This window comes from Heterocephalus glaber, unplaced genomic scaffold (assembly GCF_053883595.1).
Source record: "Heterocephalus glaber isolate CG9 unplaced genomic scaffold, H.glaber_assembly_v1.0 deba00001733, whole genome shotgun sequence".
NCBI lineage: Eukaryota > Metazoa > Chordata > Mammalia > Rodentia > Bathyergidae > Heterocephalus > Heterocephalus glaber.
In genome coordinates, this window is record NW_028258444.1 from 14,158,300 (window position 1) to 14,181,321 (window position 23,022).

Here is a 23,022-nt window from a genome sequence, read left to right on the forward strand (position 1 = left end):
CAGAATATGTGGGAAATCTTTCCTATTAAATAACACATAAAGCCTATCAGCAGCAATTTTAGCTTATCAAGCATAAAAATACTCATTCTTTTATTTTAAGAATATAGTAGCCTTTTGGAATAGAAACATTTCATCTTTTGACTAAGTCTGTTGGAGGTAACAAATTTGGTAATTTTTAAGTATTTTTAAAATGCTTCAGATTTCACCCAGTGGAGCTTTGTTACCGTACACTTTATACATTGAAAAGTGAGAGGTTTCTGTCTTAATATTTATATCTTTAATCCACTTCGATCTTAGTTTAGTGCATGGTGATACGTATGGGTCTAGTTTCAATCTTTGGCAGGTTGAAATCCAGTTTTTCCAACACCATTTATTAAATAGGCTATCTTTCCTCCAATGATGGTGGTTGGCTCCTTTGTCAAAAATGAGGTGGCTGAGTATGTTTGGAGTTGTTTCTGGATCTTCTAATCTATTCCACTGATCCTCAGGTCTGTTCCTTTGCCAGTACCATGCTGATTTTATCACTGTAGCTTTGTAGTATAGTTTCAAGTTGGGGATTTTGATACCCCCAGCCATATCTCTATTGCTTAGAATTGCTTTAGTTATTCTAGGTCTCTTATGGTTCCAAATGAATTTTTGGATTATTTTCTCTAGTTCTGTGAAGTATATTGTTGGAATTTCAATTGGCAATGCATTAAATCTATATAGAAGTTTTGGAAGTATGGCCATTTTCACTATATTGGTTTTTCCTACTCAGGAGCAAGGGATGTCTTTCCATTTTCTTGCATCCTCTTCACTCTTAAGTGAAATAAATAGGACACACATGTGTAAATACTGAATAGTTTCACTAGTGTGAGAAACTGATAGTGTAAACAAGGGTTAAAATGATTAAGATGAATAACTGATAATTTGAAATAGGAAAAAAGGTCCAAAGATGAAGGAGTGAAGGGAGGGGAAGGGGAAAGGAAAAGAGGGAAAGGAAAAACTATAAGAAAAGAAAAAAAATGGAAATGAAATCTATGTAAATAAGGAAAGGTGGAGGGGTGAAGGGTGCACAGGTAATGGGGGAAAAAAAATAAGAACCAAGATATATCATGTACAGGTACAAACACCCAATGATAAATGTAAACGAATTGTATACCTAAAATGTACCAATAAAAGAACTAAAAAATAAAAAAGAAGAAAAAAAGAAAAGTGAGGGGGAAAAGCAGCAGAACAAGTAGAGGGTAGGAGGAGGAAACAAAACAAGAGATTCCGGCTCTCCCACCACTATAGCCCTGAGATATTCTGTCACTGCCTGAAGCATTATAACTTGACAAATTCCCTTTGCAAAAGTCCTTATTGTGCCATAAACTGCACAATTAGAAGGTCTAAGATAATCCTAACATATACAGTATTTCACATTAAATTGGTAAACCACGAAAAGCTGCATGAACAGCAGATACACAATACAGGTTCATGACTAAAAGCACAGGTTCTGGAATCACAGGAACTGACATTTGGAGCTCAGCCTCCCCTCATCAGCTGCCTGACCTTTGGCAAATAACCCAATTTCTCTAGGTCTCAGTATCTTAATTTGCAAAAGCAAAATAATGGTACCTGCTCTATTTCACTGTTATATGAAGTATATAAGTGCTTGATGGACCTGGCACACAGTAGGTCTTCAAAAGATGTAATTAGGAGTATTGGTAATAAGAATATAAATGAATTAATACATCAAACTCCAACTAAAAGTGTGAATATATCTGCTAATGTGCATTCAGAAATCTTAAACTGAACCATAGCTTTTCCACCCACTCGTGCCAGTAAGAGCCAAACAGAAACATAAAAGTGAACCACAACCTGTTTTCTCTTCTGCAAGAGTTTTCTAATTAGCACATTAACTAATTCACTCCTTACAAATGTGCAATTCATAAACACAAACTGTTGTCTCAGACATTGATAACTTAAGTGATTTTATGAATGTAAATGCATTACAAACCCATTGTAATTAGACATGATTAAGAATTACACACACTTACTTGTTTTCTCTTGATGCTTGGACTATTTTATTTAATAAATGTCTAACTTCAGTAATATTATATTAGGGGATGCATTAATTAAAATGTTCAATATTTTAGGTAAAAATGCAATTTTCATTAAATGGACCAAGTATGGTCAAAGTGAATCTCAAAAATAACTTGCTCTCAAATTTTAAACCTGAGTCTTCTAAATATATTTCATACTTCACTTTTTTATTTTTCAGATTTAGTGAGTCATAGAAAGTAGTGATGAAATTTGTTCTCTCTAATCCAATTTAAACTATGCTTTGCACCTAAAAGGGCTCAAAATCATTACTATAAACAGATTCAATTGCAAATTTATTTAGAAACTTTGGGAAGTATTAACTCCCAAACACTGATACTAAAAATACTGAGAATAAAATTAAGGATTCAATTAAACATTAAAATATTTAATTTTAAAAATCAACCTATAAAAATCAATCCTATATGTGTTTTTCTACATAAGACTAAACAAATTGAATGTTTAAAACTAGAATTAACCATTCTGAAGACACTGCCATGACAGCAGATTGATAAAGTTAATGTTGGCTTTGCTGGTCTATCATGAAGAAATTCCCTGGGAGCAGATGTGGTGCTTATTTTTAATTCCAGCTACTCAGGAGGCTGAACCAAAAGATCTCAATTTTAAGACCAGCCTGAGGCTCTCAAGTGTGAGAGGTACAGGAATTATTACAATTATTATTTTAGGCTACTAAAAATATCTAATGACTTAACCAATTTACTGATTTTGAACGCCAAAACTACGGTACTAAAGAACATTAAAATTCTATCCAAAAAGAATTCCTAAATTATTTTTCACCTAAACTATGTTTACCAATTTTTATTTTTCTTTATAAACAATTATTCAAGTAAGATAATGTAAAAAGCACCTATGTTTTCTCATTTCAGGTTATTTATTGTGTGCTAACTTCTGTTATCAGCTGTTCTATGGCTATTACGGACCCCTCTACGGTTATGTATTAAATAATGGCACATCCAAAAATGACAGTCTTACATTCTTTCTTATAAGTCACCTTTATATATATATATATATATATATATATATATATATATATATATATATATGTATGTATAGAAAGTGGAAGGGAGAGATACTTTAAAAATAAAATACATTTAACCCCGGGCTGCTAGATTACAAATCATCAGAAGAACTACAGCGCCATCTTGTGGAATACGATATCTAGTTAGTGAAACACTGATTTCATTAATTTTAAAAAGTGATTGAATTTATTAGCTATGAACTCTAGTTTCATTTAATGTTTTTCTATTTTAAAACACTTTAGTCTATCAAACATCAAATGACAATATTTTTCTAGATATGTATAATACCTAAACCAGGTGATTTATGTTAATATTCTGCGTAAAGAAAAAAAGATAAGTTTACATTTGAGGTTACCCAGGAACCAAAGAAAGAATCTGAACAAAGGTGTGAAAAAAAGTTGGAGGTCCTGGCTTTTCCATGCTTCTTTTAAAATTGAAAGTAAATAAGAAAACCATTAACGTGGCCAATACAGAATTTCTGAAAAACTTATTAAGGTAGCACATCCTTTAATAGCCACAATTACAAAGAAGGGAGGTGTGAGGAGAAACAAGACTGAGTAGATAAGATCAGAGAAGCTATATCTCTTTGCTTCTTCTTAGTTCAACTAATGGAAAGTTATTGAGAGGTTACAATGTGCCAAGCACTTGATAGCCCTGGAAGTAAAATGACTAGCTAGACGACAAATTGTAGATGATAAATAGAGTAGATGATAGATAGATAGGTGATAGATAGATAGATGATAGACTATATGTATATGACTATATATGAGATATATACATATATTATACATATACATATATATATATATACACACACACACACATATGTCTTCAAGACACTTAAAAACTGTGACTGCATAGCCTCAAGAAATGCTAAGTTGGCGAAATGCTCAGGAAGGCTAGGGGGATCCCAGGCCAGTCTGGATTTTAATGATATCTGCAGGTCATTGAACAGAGGGGAAAGAGAACGGGGACCTTTTTCATCCATTCTCCCAAAGCAGTTGGTAGAAGCAAGGTCAAATTCTACATGAACTCTATTCTTCAACAAACTTTTCAAAATATGTTCTAGATTTCTTTTCTTTCCTTAAATTATTTTATTGGTACATTTTAGGTATATAATATTATACATTTACATTTATCATTGGAAACTTGTACCTTTACATGATGTATCTTGGTTCTTATTTTTTCCCCATTCCCCTGCCCTCCATTTACCCCCTCCACCCTTCCTTATTTACAAAGACTTTGTTTCCATTTTTTCCTTTTCTCATATTTTTCCTTTCCTTTCTAGATTTCTGTGTATCCCATCCAAACTAAAGAGCATGTGTAGTATGAGATACCCCCATTGCAGAATTAAACACCACCTCCCCCTTCTGTGCCACCTCCTCATTTGAAAACCAACTATTTAAGAATCACTAATAATAATTACTGTATTTACTTGCCAGCTTCTCATAGAGAACTCTAAGTTCTTTGAAAATCAAGACTATCTTATTCATCCTTTTATACATACTTAATATCAGTAACAAGCAAATATAGCACTCAACACATGTGTGCTGAACGGAGCTACTTCTATCTTACAGTACATTTGTGACTGGCTAAACCAATAATAAGCTCCTGAGTAAGAAACATAGGGATGTTTCTTAAGGTACCCGGGCAAGCGCTAAACAATGGTGCCAATTTATTTCTAAGATTGTCATTTACAAAGCCCTGTTTGAGGGTTTTCAGTCCTAAATCTAACTAATTTTATCACTCCACCTCCTAACCAAACAATGGCAAAAATAAAAGAAATGGTATTTCTTTCATATCTATTTTTTCATTTAGGAGTGAGGACTTCAAGTAATTTTTTCTAAAGTTTTATTTCTTTAAGCAAAAAAAAAAAAAAACTAAAGAGGCAACTACTTAGATGACAGAGACTCAAAAAGAATAAACCAAAATTAATAATTTCCAAGAAGATACTTAAATCTCCTAGTATACTATACTTGCTCTCCATTCCCTCCTCTTTGTGTCTGTTTTATTGTTATCTAAAACGTTAACAACTGGTTACAGAAGACTTAGCAGCAGCCAAATAGAAGACTTTTGTTATAAGTGATCAACAAAAAGCAATTTTAATTTTATTTGACTAATCTTTACTTTCATATTTATGTTTTTGTTGGGGGGAGTTGGCCACATTTAGGCACCCATTTTGACATATTCATTATCAATACACTTAACTGCAAAAGTAAACAAAAATCATTTACCAACTTTTAACCAAAGAGAGGATGCAAATATTTCTAAAGAAACCACTGCTAAACAAAAAGTTCAGAATATCCTACACTTGTTGTGTGGCTGGATGCCAAAATAGGAAATTTATCAACATTATTTTGACATATGCATATGGATCAAGAACCTACTCTAATACTGTATTTTTTAGGTAAAAACCAGCTATTTTATAAACTGATTTGCAATGAAGAAATGCTTCAGTAGTCATTAAGATAAAAAAAAAGTCTGATGTGAAACAATTCTTTTAGTTTTCTACAGGTTCAAGGATTCAAGTCTCACATATAAAATGCATTGCTAAAAAGAGGAAGTCATAACACACTGCAGATATCCCTAATTTAAATTGCCATTCAGACTTGTACACATGCATGAAGCTCATATTGAAATCTATTTCTTAACTCCTATTTTTAATGAAACAAGATAGCTATACAAAAAGTCCAAGCATATTATCTGGTATTTCATTATTTCTTTCCCCTTTCTCTTTAAATGCAAGAGGACTGTGAATACACTTCTAATTTCTATAGCAAAATATCACTTACCTGCATCTCAGCTTCTCCTGTGAAAAATTATTAATACCATCTCAAGTTAAGACAAAATGTACAAAAGATATAAATCTCCTTTCACAATATTCATCAAACTGAAATCTAAATAAACAAACTTTGTTCAAATCTTGTTGGTGTTATATACTTGGCAGTAAAAAACTGCTAAGGTGAACAAGTAGTTTTATTGATAGCATTTTTTAACTATGAGTGTGCTCAAAGTATTGGCTTCAGGCTTTTAATAATAGATTACAATTGTCCATCCATATCCTATCTCATTCTTCATCAAAATTCAGTTTCCACCCAGGCATGGTGGCACATGCCTATAATCCCAGCTACTGGGCAGGCTGAAGCAGGAGCATCCCAAGATGGAGGCCAGATTGGCAATTTAGCAAAACTCTAACTCAAAATTTAAAAAAAATAAAAGGGTTAGAAATTATACCTCAGAAGTACAATATCCTGAGATTCTATCCCCAGTACGGAAAAATTTAAAAATCAGTTTCCTAAAAGAAAATCGTATTGTACCAAACAAAAATTCTAGTAATGGCTGGATGAGAATTCTGAGTTCTTGTTGAAAAAGGTAAGAATAGTGTCTTTAGCAGCTCTGAGATAGTTAAGTCAAAAACACCAAGGAAAGCTGTCTTTTTGTGATTGTTATTTTATTGCCCTTTCTAGCAATTTTCCACTTGAATACCTTTTACACTTGTAATTTAGTCACACTTTATTCTTTATTGCATTTCAATTGGTGAAGCAAGTAACTTAATTGAAGACCTGGAAGCACCAAGAAGTCTGGTTCTGGTTCCAGTATTGATTTAGCTCTTGATTCACCATTAATTGAATTAAGATAATAACCTGATTAATTTTAGGACCATGCCACCATAAACTCTTCTGCTTTATCTTTGAGTTTTCCCTCCTTTCCACTGCTAGTGTTCAGAAAATATTCAGGAAACTGAGTTTATCACAAGTAAAACGGTTTCCACTAAATCATCCAATATTCCATAGAATTCAGTATAAAAATCACCATAAATTTTCCTCATTTCCACAAACCATGCTTATTCCCTTCTCACCACAGTTCTAATCGCCTCTTATGAAACCTGTGAAATTAATTTCTTCTGGTTTCAGTCACTCAGTTCATTTCAGTGAGACCAAGTGAGCCAAGCACTAAGATCTGGAGGACTCTATCACTTAAAAACCAACATTTAAAGGTCAAGAAGGGAATCCAATCAAGGGGAAAGCCTGTTTCAATTTGTCTTGAGAATAGGAGCTCAGTCTGTAGAGATACTGATGGTTGTAAAGGAAGCAAAATACATTGGTAACTACACAGGCACAGAAGCAAGGGAGATTTTTCCTCTATCCTGATTAATATGATAGTACATTATAGCAGTAAGGAAAAGAAGGTGTAATGATGATGCAAGACAGAAAAAGATAATTATGTCAGCAAACTTCTTGGGAAAGTGAAAGAAGTGTGATCCAGAGCACAAATAAAGGGATTCTTTTACACAGGGACAAAGACACCTTCATTGTAATAGAAGGGTACCGATGTGAGAAGCTGGTTGGTGGAAAAATATCTGCTGACTGCATCTATTTTCTCAGCAAGATAAGAAGCAAACTCATCGAATGAGAATAAGGACTAAGGAGCAGGAGGTGTAAATTTGAGAAGAAAGGAAAAGGTGTGACATAGTAATCTCTATGAGGGAAAAATGAATTAATAAGGAAATGGGAACTGCAGTCAAATGAATTTCAGGAAGGCATTAAAGGTCCACTTGAGGAAGACAGGTCCAGAAAACTGTAAAAAAAACAGTCAATTAGAAATTTTTCTCCAATCATCAGCTGCAAGCTTGAGAAACATTTGAGTATTCACTATGTGCCAACCACTGTTCTAAACACCTCATTTTTATTAATGCCCTTGAGCCCACAGCAACCCCTGGAATAGACAAACATGAGGAAACTAAGGCATGGAGTTGTTAAGAAACTTACTCAATACCACAAAGCTAATAGTGCATGTACTCAGGATTCAAGGAGTTTGGGTCCATGGCCCACACTTTTAATCCCTAAACTATACTACATTCTGCAAATCATGGTGATGAGCCAGCATTGGTGTTCTGCCATTTGCACAAGGCATAGTGAGGCAAACAAGCTGAAAGTGTTTGCAAGTAATTGGACAGTGAGCTCTATGATAGATAAGGGGGAAGTGAAGACATAACTGGAATGGACACGAAAAATGATGACAGTCAATGGAATGGAAGCCCCAGAGTAGTCTGAAATTGTCACAGAGGCAGAAGCTAAAAAAATAGAAGTATGGTGGTTGGTGACTGGATATTAGAAACTGAGAATTTGAAAGTGGTTTGATGTTCATAACAATAAAGTCTGGTTGGATCATGAGAATTGGCAGCTAAGCTCAGGAGGGAGGACTAAAAGATGGTAATGAAAAAAGTCAGTGAAATTAAAAAAAAAGAAACAACCCAGGGCTGGGGATTTAGCTCAGTGGTTCCTCCACCTGCCTCGCAAACGCAAGGTCCCGAGTTTGATCCCCGGTACCAAAAAAAAAAAATCCCTGAGGTTGAATGGATTAGCTATATGAACCAGGGGTAATTATGGAAAGAAAGAATATTCACCAAATAAGGGACCCTGAAGAAATTGGTAGATTACTACAGGATGGAAAGATCAGGATAGTCAGGTGGCCTTGCTCCAAGTACAGGTTCCAGCTCTTCCAGTTCACCAGGAACTTTCCTGGCCACATCCTGGGCCCTTGTGAGCTAGTGATTTTGAGATAGGAGTAATGATATGATATTTTCCAGATGAATCAATGAAAAGAATGATACCTGCTACATTTCCAGGCCTACAGGTAGGTATAGTGATGTAGTTATTACATATTTTAAAGTTTAAAAACCATGAATAATAATGCTAATATATTTGTAACTTCATCTCAGAATAAAATGTTTTGCTCACATTCCCTGAGGCAAATACAGTATCTTCAAGGCATTTTCATCTCATTTTGGTCTACCTTAATTCCTTAAGGTAACAAGTATATTTCCTATCTCATTAAATCTAATATCTTCTAAAAGCTATTGCTAATTCTCTGTGATCAAGAAGAATTCTAAGTCCCTGAAAGAGCCCAGTGGGTAATATCTCTCAGATGAGAAAGCTGTATATCACAACAGTCTTAGCAATCAGGGAAGGATTGGTACTGTAGCATAACCCTCTAATAAGAAATAATCTCTTCCATAGAAATGGCCACATTTCCCACTCTATTTCCAAGACTTCTGGACCTAGAGTATGTAGAATCACAGTACTTCATAGTCAGGAGAAGACTTAAAGATACTTTAGAAGTAGTTAAATACTCATAGAAATCTTCTTCTTTGACTCATGTGAACTCTTCACTCACAGTATGCATTAAATTAATTTCTGTGTTTATAGCTTTACATGACAGCAAATACTGTAAATTTTTCTCCATTTTAAGAAACTGGATGTATACAAAATTTGTGGCACATTAGTGACTTCAAATAGCATGTGCAAAGACAAAGGCATAAAAATTATACAAAAATTAACAAAAATAATTGAGAAGCTGAAAGGAATAAACAAATGTGAGGAAGAGAAGAAGAGAAGTGGGTCCCCAGGATCCAGGAGGAGGATCTGAAAAGAGAATTGGAGCCCCTGTGGAAAGTGAAGAGAGTCTCCAACAAAGAAGAAGGAGGTAGCTCAAGACCACAGACAAACAGTGACTACTGGCAACCCTAGAGACCTCCACAGAGAAATGCGCCAGTGGAGCAGAGTTGTGGACACAGGGAACTGCAGTGGTTGGTGAACTGTTGGGGTCTGGACATCCCCCAGGAGAGAACAAACTGCTGATAGCCATCTTGGAGAAAGACCAACTGAGCTCAGAACTCAAAACAGCTGCAGGCTGGCTCCATCTAGCGGCTTCCAGTATCAGTGTCAGAGTTCAAGTCAGCAGGAGGTCAGGGAACCAAATTTGAGCCAGTGGGGGCCATGCAGACTATTGCAGGCTCCACAGGTCCAGTTCTAGCCTCATAGCCAGAAACCAGCCTGAAATTCAGTTGAACTAATGGTTCAGGCTTGCTGTGATTATCCACTACTCTGACATAAAGCTATGGGTGGCTTGCTGGAATTAATCAATTTGGATCTGTAGTCTGACCACATCATCTACCAGGGACAGCAGAGACACACCTTGAAGTAGATTTTTATTTTCTTATTTTCTTCTTCTTTTTTTCATTTCTCTCTTTTCTGGTTTTTTTGTTTTGTTTTGTTTTTCTTGATTGTTCTTATTTTTATATGAGTGTTAATATGGTTTCTAGGTTTTTTGTTTTTGTTGTTTTGTTCTGTTCTTTTTTTTACTCTGGTACTGGGGATAGAACTCAGGACCTTACACTTGTGAGGCAGGCACAGTGTCTCCGAGCTAAATCTCCAGCCCTGTTTTGTTCTGTTCTTTTTTTATTTCTTCATTCTCTCTTTCTTTCCCGTCTTCTACACCAGTTTCCCAAACTTTTCATGATCTTCCTTTATCCTCTAGCCTTGCTTTTAATCTCTTCCTTTTCTTCTTTCTCTATTATTCCCCCGGCCAACTCCTTTTAAATTTTCTCACCTGAGGATAAAAATCACTATATTGAGGGCTTCTTTCCTGCATACAATATTCTAATTCATTTTAGATTTTGCTAGATAACAACAAATAGAGTTCATACAATTGACGGTGGCAAATTAATACCACAGTTTGTCAATTTCAAGACTGTGTTTTGTTTCTATGGTTATTGTTGATTATATTACTTTAGCCAACCTGACATAATTGTGCTAATCAATTTTTCTCTCTGGTATACCTAGACTGAAATTGCCTAAGGGTCATAAAAAATACAATAGGCCAGTGCCAAAGAACCAGGGAAAGAGCCAAGTAGCCAACAACTTCTCATCCCAAAAAAATTGAAGTAGGATCTTCTAACAGAGTTAAAACCAAAAGCCAGCTACATGTGGAAGATATCTCTGAGAAGTAGTCATTTCCCAAAGATTCTAAATACTAGCAATAAAGCTACTCACCATGAGCAATCTACATGCATCAACCCAGAAATTAAACAAAAAACAAAAAAAATAGAAAATGAGAAGACAAACACTTAAACAAGATGCAACCCCAGTTTTCCAGCCAGCTGAAGGAAAACCCAGGGTAAATGAGATGAAACAATACAAAAATCACCCACCTGGACTCTCTGAAATGGTAACAGTAGAATTATCAAAGCAGGTGAACAAGGCTCTAGAAAAAAAATCTAATCAGAAATAATTTCTCTGACAACTACACAGATGGTGACCATAATGAAAAACATGCTTAGTGATTCTAGAGCAAATATAGATTTTTTAAAGTGGAGGAGCTTAGGAAAATGATGGAAAAGATGAATGCCCAGGATAGCAAAGAAATATAATGCATGTGCTCCTGTCCCGCCACTCCCGGCCCTGAGGAAGGGACTTCTGAGTCCCTGTCCCATTCCTTCTGGGCCAGAGGAAGGGGCTTCCGGCCACCATCCCTGCCACCACTCCCAGCCCAGAGGATAGGACTTCCGGGCCACCATCCCTACCACTGCTCCCGGCCACTGTCCCATCTCTCCCAGCTCAGAGGAGGTGAGCCATGTGGGTGCTAGCAGCACCCACCCTGCCCCCCAAGTCGAAATGAGAAAACATGTAAATAAGTCTCAAAACCAGACTTCCAGATCACCTACAGCAACCCCAAAGGGAAATGAGATGGAACCCTCTGATACTCAACCACCTGGACTCCCTGAACTGGCAACAAAAGGGGATCTGGAAAAAAAATGAAATCAGAAATAATTTCTCAGATAACAGGAGAAATTGTGCTCCTAGTGCAAGACATGATTAATAAATCTAGAGAGGAGCTGAGGAACATATGCCAACGTAGTAAACAAATGGAATCCATAAAACAGATGCAAACAGATTTCCATGAGATGGAAAACTCCATTGAAAGTCTACACAGCAGAATAAAACAATGTGAGGACAGAATTTCAAATATAGAAGATAAGAATACAATTAATGACCAGGAAAAGAAAAATTGCTTCAACATTATAAGGGAACATGAGAAATCAATCCAGCACCTGATAGATGATGCAAAGAAGGATAACATAAGACTGACTGGAGCCAATGAAGAAACAGGAGAGAGTGCAGATGACATAAAAAATTCTTCACAGAAGTCATGGCAGAAAACTTCCCAAGCAGGGGAAAAGAACTTGACACACAGATAAGTGAGGCATATAGGACTCCAAACAGCCTTGATAAAAATAAAAAAAAATCTACACATAGGCATATAATTGTTAACATTCCAGAAACTCAAGAGAAAAACAAAGTTCTACAAGCAGTTAGAGAAAAGAAACAAATCACATACAAAGGAAACCCCATCAGAATCTCAGCAGAATTCTCAACACAAACCATCAAGGCAAGAAGAACTTGGAGTGACATATTCCAAGCCCTAAAAGAAAACAGCCTCCAACCCAGATTGATGTACCCTGAAAAACTATCTTTCAAAATGGATGGAGAAATAAGATACTTTCATGACAAAGAGCACCTTAGGAACTTCGTGAATACCAAACCAGCACTCCAAAGAATTTTACACAATAGCCTAGGAACAGACATTGAGGATCACAACCCCAGGAAGCAAAGCAGAATGAACCCATCTGGCATGACAAGAAATTAAATGTAAAGGGGGAGAACCAAACAAAAAGAAAAAGTCATAGCAGTGACAAGTCAATATGTTTCAGTTATAACCATCAACGTTAATGGTCTCATTTCACCAATCAAAAGAAATAGACTGGCAGAATGGGTCAAGAAGCAAAATCCAACAATATGCTGCATACAAGAAACACACTTAATTCAAAACGAAACTCATAGACTGAAAGTTAAAGGGTGGAAAACAATACTCCATGCAACGGGAACCTAAAATATAGCAGGAGTAGCTATCCTCTTTGCATATCAAGTAGATTTCAAACCAACACTGATTAAGAGAGATGAAGGAAGACCACTACATCCTTGTAAAGGGAAGAATCCAAGAGGAAGAGATGACAAACATAAATATCTATGCACCAAACACTAGTGCATCCAACTATATAAAACAAATACTAACGGACATGAAAAGTCATATATGCACTAATACAATTGTAGTGGGGGGACCTCAACACAACACCATCACTAATAGATAGATCAACTAGACAAAAGATAAGTAATGAAATACTAGAACTCAATCAAACTCTTGAACAAATGAACTTAACAGCTGTTTACAGAGTCTTCCACCCCACAAAATCAGAATACACATTCTTCTCAGCTGCACATGGGTCATTCTCCAAAATAGACCATATACTCACACATAGAACATGTTTAAGTAAGTGCAAAGGAATTGAAGTTATCCCCTGTATATTAGCAGACCATAGTGCGATGAAATTGGAGATCCATAGCAAAAGAAACTGAAAAAATTTCATAAACACGTGGACATTGAACAACACACTTCTGAATAACCAATGGGTCACAGAAGAAATTAAAGAAGAAATCAGACAGTTCCTTCAATTAAATGACAATGACAATACAACATATCGGAATCTATGGGACACAATGAAAGCAGGCTTACGAGGGAAACTCATAGCAGTGAATACGCATATTAGGAAAACAGAACGAGCCCAATTAAACAACCTGATGCTAAACCTCAAGCTTCTAGAAAAAGAAGAGTGGGACAACCCCAAAGCTCATACAAGGGAGGAAATTATAAAGATCAGAGGAGAAATCAATGCAATGGAGACTAAGAGAAAGATACAAAAAAATCAATGAAGCCAAGAGTTGGTTCTTTGAAAGAATCAACAAAATTGACAAACCCTTAGCCAACCTTATCAGAAAAAGGAAAGAAAAGGCCCAAATCCATGCAATTAGGAATGAAAAAGGTGAAATTACAACAGACCCAGCAGAAATCCAGAGGATCATCAATACCTACTTCCAGAACCTATACGCCAATAAAATGGAAAACACAGAAGATATGGACAGATTCCTAGATACATATGAATTACCAAAGTTGAATGAAGAAGACCTAAAACTTCTAAGCAACCCAATATCAATCAATGAAATTGAAAATGTAATTAAAAACTTATCAACTAAGAAAAACCCAGATCCTGATGGCTTCACTGCTGAATTCTACAAGACATTTAGAGAGGAACTGCTGCCACTACTGTTTAAACTCTTTAATGAAATTGAAAAGGAAGCAATACTCCCAAATACATTCCTGGAAGCAAGCATCACCTTGATCCTCAAAACAGAGAAAGACCCACCTGAAAAGGAGAACTATAGGCCAATCTCACTAATGAACACAGATGCAAAAATCCTTAATAAGGTACTACTGGCAAATAGAATGCAGAAGATCATCAAGAAGATCATACATCCTGATCAAGAGGGATTCATCCCATGGATGCAGGGATGGTTCAATATACACAAATCAATGTAATACACTATATCAATAGAACCAAGGACAAAAACCATATGATTATCTCCATAGATGCAGAAAAAGCATTTGACAAAATCCAACATGCATTTATGATAAAAACCATACAAAAAATTAAAATAGATGATCTCTACCTCAAACTGATAAAAGCCATCTATGAAAAACCAACAGCCAATATCATACTAAATGGTCAAAAACTGAAATCCTTCACACTAAAATCAGGAACAAGACAAGGATCTCCACTATCACCACTCTTCTTCAATATAGTTCTGGAAACATTAGCCACAGCAATTAGACAAGAGGAAGAAATAAAAGGAAGAAAGACATGAAATGAAGAAGTCAAATTGTCATTATTTGCAGATGACATGATATTCTATATAGAAGACCCAAAGAACTCCACCAAAAGTCTTCTAGACTTAATAACCAAATTCAGTCAAGTAGCTGGTTACAAGGTCAACACACAAAAATCAATAGCTTTCCTCTACACCAATGACAGACTCACTGAGAGAGAAATAGGGCAAATTATTCCTTTCACAATAGTATCCAAAAAGCTGAAATACCTAGGAATCAACCTAATGAAAGAAATCAAAGACCTCTTCTCTGAAAACTATAGCACTTTGAAAAGAGAGATTGAAGATGATATCAGAAAATGGACAGACATCCCCTGCTCCTGGGTAGGAAGGATTAATATAGTAAAAATGGCCATACTTCCAAAACTGCGATATAGATTCAATGCAATTCCAATTGAGATACCAGCAGCATACTTCATAGACCTTGAGAAAACAATAAAAAAAAATTCATTTGGAAGAAGAAGAGACCCAGAATAGCAAAAGCAATTCTAGGTAACAGAGACATGGCCGGGGGTATCACAATCCCCAACCTGCAGCTATACTACAAAGCTACTGTGATAAAAACAGCACGGTACTGGCAAAGAAACAGACCTGAGGACCAGTGGAATGGATTAAAAGATGCAGATACAAAGTCAGACATACTCAGCCATCTCATCTTCGATAAAGGAGCCAAACACCTTCACTGGAGGAAAGATAGCCTCTTTAATAAATGGTGCTGGAAAACTTGGCTTTCAACTTGCCAAAGATTAAAACTAGACCTATATATTTTGCCATGCACTAAACTAAAATCGAAATGAATTAAAGGTCTAAATATTAAAATAGAAATTCTGAACCAATTGGAACAGAGGTTAGGTAGAACTCTGGAAGACATTGGTGTAGGAAAAGATTTTATGAACAAAACCTCAGTTGCCTGTGAACTAACACAAACAATCAAAAAGTGGGATCTCTTCTTATTAAAAAGCTTCTGCACAGCAAGAGAAACCACCAGCAGTGTGAAGAGACAACCCACAATGTGAGAAAAAATCTTCACCTGCTTTTCCTCAGACAAAGGTCTACTATCTCAGATCTATAAAGAACTTAAAAAGATCAGACCTCCCAAATTTAAAGACTCAATCTGAAAATAGGCATCTGAAATGAACAGATATTTCTCCGACAAAGAAGTAGAAATAGAAAATAAATACAGGAAAAAATGTTCAACATCACTGGTCATTCGAGAGATGCAAATGAAAACAACACTGAGATTCCACCTCACTCCAGAAAGAATGGCTGCTATCATGAAATCAACCAATAACAAATGCTGGCGGGGCTGTGGGGAAAGAGGAACCCTGCTCCACTGCTGGTGGGAGTGTAGACTGGTGCAACCACTGTGGAAATCAATATGGAGATACCTCAAAGAACTAGGACTGGAAGTCCCATTTGACCCCGCTATTCCACTGCTGGGGATCTTCCCCAAAGAATTAAAAGAATCATACCACAGTGATATATGTGCACCCATGTTCATAGCAGCACAGTTTGTAATAGCTAAAACTTGGAAACAGCCCAAATGCCCATCAACTGGAGACTGGATAAAGGCAACGTGGTTTTTTTTTTATAAAATGGAGTACTACTCAGCCATAAAAAATGAGAAATTAGAGACATTTATACCTAAGTGGATGCACATTGAGGCGATACTCTTAAGTGAAATAAATAGGACACACATGTATAAATACAAAATAGTTTCTCTAGTGTGAGAAACTGAAAGTGTAAATAAGGACTAAATGTATAATAGGTAATGTGAAATAGGAAGAAAAGTGGCAAAGGGGAAGGGAGTGGGAGGGATAGGGGAAAGGAAAGAAAGGAACAGAATTAATATGAGAAAATGGAAAAATAGGAACAAAATCTTTGTAAATAAGGAGGAATGGAGGGGTTGAAGGGAGGGCTGGGCAAGGGTGAAAAATAAGAACCAAGAGAGATTATGTAAAGGTGCAAATTTCCAACGATGATTGTCATTATATTGTATACCTAAAATGTACCAATGATTAGAATGAATAATTGATAATGTAAAATAGGAAGAAAAGGTCCAAAGAGGTAGGCGTAGTAGGAGGGACAGGGGAAAGGAAAGAAGGGAAAGGAAAAATGATGAGAAATGGAAAAAATGGAAATAAAGTCTTTGTAAATAATGAAGGGTGGAGGGGGTGGAGGGAGGGCTAGGAATGGGGAAAAAATAAGAACCAAGATGCATTATGTAAAGGTACAATTCCCAATGAGAAATGTAATTGTGTTGTATACCTACAATGTACCAATAAAAGAATTTAAGGGGAAAAAAAAGAAACACAATGCATGAAACAGATTCAAGCAGATATACAGGAGGTTAAAAATTCCATTGAATTGCAGCAGAATGAGCCAATGTGAGGACAGAATATCAGATGTAGAAGACAAGATTGTGTCCCCATTGAAACTCTAACAACATAGTTCACAAAACTAGAGAAAATAATTTAAAATTTTATTTGGAACCAGAGGACACCTAAAATAGCAAAAGAGATTCTAGGCAACAAAGACAAGGCAAGGGGTATCACAATCCCCAAGTTGAAACTATACTACAAAGCTACTGTGACTTTAAAAAAATAATAATAATAAAAAACAGCATGGTACTGGCAAAAAAACAGACCTGAGGATCAATGGAACAGATTAGAAGATTCAGAAACAAAACCAGACGTACTTAGCCACTTCCTTTTTGACAAAGGAGCCAACTACCCTCACTGGAGGAATGATAGCATCTTTAATAAATGGTGCTGGAAAAGTTGGGTTTCAACTTGCCAGATTAACACTAGACCCATGTATTTCACCATGCATTAAACTAAAATCAAAATGGATCAAAGACTTAAATATTAAAAGAGAAACACTAAACCTGATAGAAAAGAGGTTAGGGAGAACTCTTGAAGACATGGGCATAGCAAAAGACTTCATGAACAGAACTTCGATTGCATGTGAACTAACACAAAGAATCAACAACTGGGAGGATATCATCTTATTAAACAGCTTCTGCACAGCAAGAGAAACCACCAACAGATTGAAGAGAGAACCCACAATGTGGGGAAATAATTTTACCAGCTGTTCCTCAAAGGTCTACTATCTAGAATATATAAAGAACATTAGAAAATCAGACCTCCCAAATTTAAAGACCCAATCCAAAAACAGGCATCTGAAATGAAGAGACATTTCTCAGATGAAGAAGCAGTAACAGCAAATAAACCTATGAAAACATGTTCAACATCACTGGTCATTTGAGAGTTCCAGAAGAAAACAATGCTGAGATTCCACCTCACCCCAGAAAGAATGCCTGCTATCAAGAAATCAATCAATAACAAATTCTGGAAGAGATGTGGTGGAGAAGGAACCCTTCTCCACTGCTGGTGTGAGTGCATACTGGTGCAAGCACTATGGAAATAAGTATGGAGATTCTTCAAAAAACTAGGATTAGAAGTCCCATTTGACCCAGCTATTCCCCTAGTTAGTATCTTCCCAAAAGAATTAAAAGAATCATACCACAGCAATATATGTGCACCTATGTTTCTAGCAGCCCAGTATGTAATAGCTAAATCTTGGCAACACTCCAAATGCCATAAACTGGTGACTGGACAAAGATTTTTTTTTTTAAATAAAACGGAGTACTATTCGGCCATAAAAAATGATAAACTAGAGACATTTATTGCTAAATGGATGCACATTGAGGCGATACTCTTAAGTGAAATAAATAGGACACACATGTGTAAATACAGAATAGTTTCTCTGGTGTGAGAAACTGAAAGTGTAAATAAAGACCAAAAGGTATAATAGATAACGTAAAATAGGAAGAAAAGGGGCAAAAGGGAAGGGGAAGTAGGACGGGTAAGGGAAAGGAAAGAAGGGAATGCAATTCATATGAGAAAATGAAAAAATGGAAACTAAGTCTTTGTAAATAGGGAGGGCGGATGGATTAAAGGGAAGGTAGGGGAATAGGGAAAAATAAGAACCAAGATACATTATGTAAAGGTTCAAATTTCCAATGATGAAAGTCATTATATTGTATACCTAAAGGGTACCAATAAAATTAATTTTTTAAAACATACAAAAGGCATAAAACCCTCAAAATAAAAAGAAGTTAAATTATTATTATTTGTGGATAACATGGTACTCTACATAGAAGGCACCAAAAGCACCACCAAAAGACTTCAAGACTTAATAACTAAATTCATACCCATAGCTGGATACAAAGTCCACACTGAAAAATCAAGAGCCTTCCCATACATGAATAACAAACTAACTGAGAGAGAAATTAGGGAGACAACTCTTTTTACAATAGCATCCAAAAAAAAATGAAATACCTAGAAATCAATCTAACAAAGAAAGTAAAAGACTCTACATTGAAAACTACAGTGCTCTGAAAAAAGCAATCAAAGAGGATATCAAAAAATGGTAAGATATCCCTTGTTCTTGGGTAAGAATATAGTGACAATGGCCATCCTTCCAAAACTGATTTAATGCAATCCTGATCAAAATTCCAACAGCATATCTCACAGAATTAGAGGAAATAATCATTTGGAACCAGAAGAGACCTAGAATTGCAAAGGCAATTCTGGGCAACAAATGCAAAGCAGGGAGTATCATAATCCCTGACTTGAAATTGTACTACAATGCTATTGTGCTAAAATATTTAAAAACCCAGCATGGTATGGGCAAAAAACAGACCTGAGTGTCAATGGAACAGATCACAAGATGCAGAAACAACTCCAAACACACTCACCCATCTTTCCTTTGACAAAGGAGCCAAACAACTTCAGTGGAAAAAAGCCTTTTTAATAAATGGTGTTGGAAAAAATGGGTTTCCACTTGCCAAAGATAAAAACTAGACCCATATCTTTCACCATGAATTAAACTAAAATTGAAATGGATCAGAGATCTAATTAGACAAGAAACACTAAACCTGATAGAAGAGAAGTTAGGGAGAACTCTTGAAGACATTGGTGTAGGAAAAGACTTTATGAACAAAACATCAATTGAATAGGAATGATCACAAAGAATCAACTACTGGGATCTCACCTTATTAAAAACTTTTATATAGCAAAAGGAACCACCAAAAGAGTGAAGAGACAACCCACAATGTGGGAAAAAAATTTTACCAGCTGTTCCTCAGGCAAAGGACTAGAATATGTATAGAATTCAGAATATTCATATAGAATATGTTTAGAACTCAAAAAATTCAGACCCCTAAATTTAAAGACCCAATCCAAAGATGGACATCTGAAATAAATAGAAATATCTCAAATGAACAAGTAGAAACAGCAAATAAACATATGAAAAATGTTCAACATCACTAGTCATTTAAGCGATGCAAATTAAAATAACACTGAGATTCCATCTCACTACAGAAAGAATGCCTGTAATCAAGAAATCAACCAATAACAAATGTTTCTGGGGCTTTGGGGAAAAAGGGACCCTTTTCCACTGTTGGTGGGAATGTAGACTGGTACAACCACTGTGGAAATGAGTGTGGAGATTCCTCAAAAAACTAAAACTAGAGGTCCCATTTGACCCAGCTATTTCCCTTCTTGGTATCTTCCTGAAAGAATTAAAAGTATCATACCACAGCGATATAAGCACACCTATGTTTACAGCAGCATAGCTTGTAATAGGTAAATCTTGGAAACAGCCCAAAATGCCTGCAATAATGAATGGATAAAGAAGATGTATTTTTTAATACAATGGAGTACTACTCCACCAAAAAGAAAGATAAACTTGAGATGTTTATAGGTAAATGGATGCACCTTGAGAGCACACTCTTAAGTGAAGTAAATTGGGCACACATGTGTAAATATCGCATTGTTTCTCTGGTATGAGAAACTGAACATGTAAATGAGGATGAAAATGTATACTAGATAGTGTGAAATTGGAAGAAAATGTTCAAATGATTAGAGGAAATAGGAGGGTGGGGGAAAGAAAGGAAGGGAAAGGAAAAAAATGAGAAAGAAACAATGGAAGCAAAGCTTTTGTAAATGAGGAGGGAAAGAGGGGTTGAAGGGAGGGTAGGGGAATGGGAATAAATAAAAATCAAGATATATCATGTACAGGTACAAATTCCCTATGATAAATGTGATTATTATGTATACCTAAAATCTACCAATAAACTTATTTAAATTTTAAAAACCCAGTGTTATGACATACTTTATTCAGAAACCCTCAGCTGCCTCCTACTGTGTAGTAAAATAAAGTCAAACTATCTAATGTGGCATCCACACTCCTCCAGGATCTTAGTGTTTTCTCTGATGATACTTATAAAGAGTCAAAACCTCTTGGATTCTAAAATCAAACATGAGGAAATAATAAGTAATCAAAATTACCCCGAGAAACTCCTTTGACAGATGTTCCATTGGTTCAACACAGCCAGTTTTTCCTATAGCACTGGAACAGTTTCCTGTTTATTTTATTTATTTATTTATTTATTTATTCATTTATTTATTTTTGGTACCGGGGATCGAACTCCGGTCCTTGCACTTGCGAGGCAGGCAGCAGAACCACTGAGCTAAATCCCCGGCCCTTAGTTTCCTGTTTCTTTGGTTGAGCACCTGATGAAGTAGTTGGCTTGCTTTTAGGGTCAATTTTATATGAAAAATGTACATGTGCTCATCTTTAAAATTAGAATCACACTCTGTTCAGTGATATTCTGGTACTTATGAGGTCCCCTGAACGGTGACAAACCTAGGTCTCCCCTGTCATGCTCACTCTCAGCAATCATTGAAAGCAATGATGGACAGTGTTGTCAATATTATTTAAATTGCAATTTTACTCCTTTTTTATTATTCTGAGATTATTAGTTTGCTTCTGTTTTGCTCAAATGATGGGACTTCACTGTGGTGTCACTGATTTTTTTCTTTTTTGAGACAAGGTCTCCCTGTGTAGTTCAGGCTGGTCTTGAACTCACTATGTAGCACAGGCTGGCCTCGAACTCACAACAATACTTCCACCTCAGCCTCATGAGTGCTGGGATTATAGGCCTGTGCCACCATGCTCAGCTGTGTCACTGATTTTTTTTTAATTATTTCAATTCTTGCCTTTACTTCTTCCTTAAACTTTGAAGATAGGCATCATGCCATATTCCCATTTGTATCTTATACTGCAACTGTACTGAATTACCCTGTAAATATTTTCTCAACAAATCAAATTTGCTTTGATTTGTTAATAACAGTTAACTGGAAAATAGGTTGCTTTTTAACAGAATATACCTAATAAAAATGTTATTTCCTGTTTTATTAAAAAATATACTGTAAAGTCTTTCCCATTGCAATTATTTAAAAGCAGCAATTATTTTTTCAAAATACATCAGTTTTTAAATACAATAATAAAATGACATCAGTAAATGCCAGTAGGCACAAAGAAATAGTTATAAGGAAATATACATGTTAAAATATATGTATATTTAAATACACACACATTTACATTCAAAAATAAGAATAATTCATAGTTCTTAAAGTAATAACAAGGAAATAATTACTGTAATTTCATCATGATTGTGTGGAAGTCACAAAAATATTGATAGCATTTCTGTATTAGACTATGTAAGGTTTACCAATATTATGTAAATATACCTTATAAACAACCAAAAACACCCCAGAAACCTAGAATCGATACCAGAGTTATTTAAATATTTACCTTGGGAAAATACAAGATATCCAGAGCCGCCTCTGGGGATTAACTTTAAAAAGCTACTCAGTGCATTTTGAGGACCATACAAAAATAAATTTCAGACTTGCTGCCATATCCTGTAGATACCTGTATTTGATTCTTCCTGAAATCTAGTGACAGAATTTATGCGGTAGGATCCCAGAGCGTTCACCTGGCAGGCTGGAGAAACCATCTTCAGTTGGGGTAATGCTAGTGGACATGCTCCAGAAGCACCTAAAGGGAAGCTATGAGGGTGACCACACGTGGTGTTACACCGCCTGGCTTCCCTGGGCAACACTCTCTGGACTTTGAGAACGTTCCTGGGAACGTTGATCCACGAGGGAAGGGTGGAACTTCCTAGCGACTACTAGAGGGTTCAAGGGGATCGCTGCTTCCCGGCGCCCTCTGGGGGCTGAGAAAGGAAATGCCTCAAGCAACGATATGAAGTTCATATGCAGAAGGGCAACCAGACCCAAGTACTGAGGCAAAAAGGGATGGATCCAGGGTATTCGAAGTTAGATTGAGATGACTTTTGGGTCTCTGATGCCTAGCATGCTTAGTGGAGAATGATCTTCCTATCTGGATTTCTAACCTTTCACACACACCCAAGGAATTACGTT

General features: G+C 36.0%; 1 protein-coding gene across 1 annotated transcript in view; it reads right to left on the bottom strand.

Moving 5' to 3' along the window:
- Nell2 (neural EGFL like 2) overlaps window positions 1-22,633 on the bottom strand; it is a 586,229-nt gene extending 563,596 nt beyond the window's left edge. The window contains exon 1 of the mRNA XM_087200079.1: window positions 22,511-22,633. The gene's annotated coding sequence lies outside the window, so the exon portion shown is untranslated. The remainder of the gene's footprint in view (window positions 1-22,510) is intronic.
- Between the last annotated feature and the right edge of the window lie 389 nt (window positions 22,634-23,022).